The sequence below is a fragment of the Terrapene carolina genome, unplaced genomic scaffold (assembly GCF_002925995.2).
Source record: "Terrapene carolina triunguis isolate 2854851 unplaced genomic scaffold, T_m_triunguis-2.0 Scaffold236, whole genome shotgun sequence".
Lineage (NCBI taxonomy): Eukaryota > Metazoa > Chordata > Testudines > Emydidae > Terrapene > Terrapene triunguis.
Window position 1 is genome coordinate 9,345,510 of NW_020664587.1, and position 1,229 is coordinate 9,346,738.

Here is a 1,229-nt window from a genome sequence, read left to right on the forward strand (position 1 = left end):
ACTTAGACTATACAATTTTGTTAAATATATAGTAACAATGAGCACTAACAGTTGACTAGAAGTAATTCACCCCTGCACTTTTCTAGTCCAAGTGACATCAAAAGGTAATACACCAGGTAGTTTGACTCCTACACCTCTCTCTCAACACTAAATGCCTGAGATAATAAAGTTACTATACCTTTCAAAAAAGTAAGGATTTCAAATAAAATATTAAGCTAGAATTTTCCTCTGGCCCTCCTAAGATACACAATCTCTGTAGATGCACCTTCTTGAGGCAGGAATCTTCCGTATAACGTCACTGCTCAAATATGACTATACAATATTACAGTACACAAACACGCCTCAGGAAAGTTTACAAAACACTGACTTTGCTCCACTAAAGTTACTGATGCAGACAGTAACTGAATGGAATACTAAGGGAAGACTACGTTCAAGCTGACTTGGAGCACTTTAACTAATTAAGCGGCACAATGCAAACAAACCCTTGTCTGATTTTAACCTTTTAAAATGCTACATTTACAATAACCACAAGAATTGTTAAGGGGACAGAGAGGCAGATATACCACTTAAAATTACATAAATTCATTGTTAAAAAGATTTAAACTAGGGCTGTCAAGCGATTAAAAAAATTAATCGCAATTAATCGCACTGTTACACAATAATAGATTGCCATTTATTTAAATATTTTTGGATGTTTTCTACATTTTCAAATATATTGATTTCAATTATAATACAGAATACAAAGTATACAGTGCTCACTTTATATTTATTTTGATTACAAATATTTGCACTGTAAAAAACAAAAGAAATAGTATTTTTCAATTCACCTAAAACAAGTACTGTAGTGCAATCTCCTTATCATGAAAGTTGAACTTACAAATGTAGAATTATGTACAAAAAAACCCTGCATTCAAAAATAAAAATATAAAACTTTAGAGACTACAAGTCCATTCAGTCCTATTTCTTGTTCAGCCAATCACTCAAACAAGTTTGTTTACATTTGCAGGAGATAATGCTGCCTGCTTCTTGTTCACAATGTCACCTGAAAGTGAGAACAGGTGTTTGCATGGCACTTTTGTAGCCGGCATCACAAGGTATTTACATGCCAGATACGCTAAAGATTAATATGTCCCTTCATGCTTCAACCACCATTCCAGAGGACATGCGTTCATGCTGATGACAGGTTCTGCTTGATAACAACCCAAAGCAGAGCAGACCAATGAATGTTT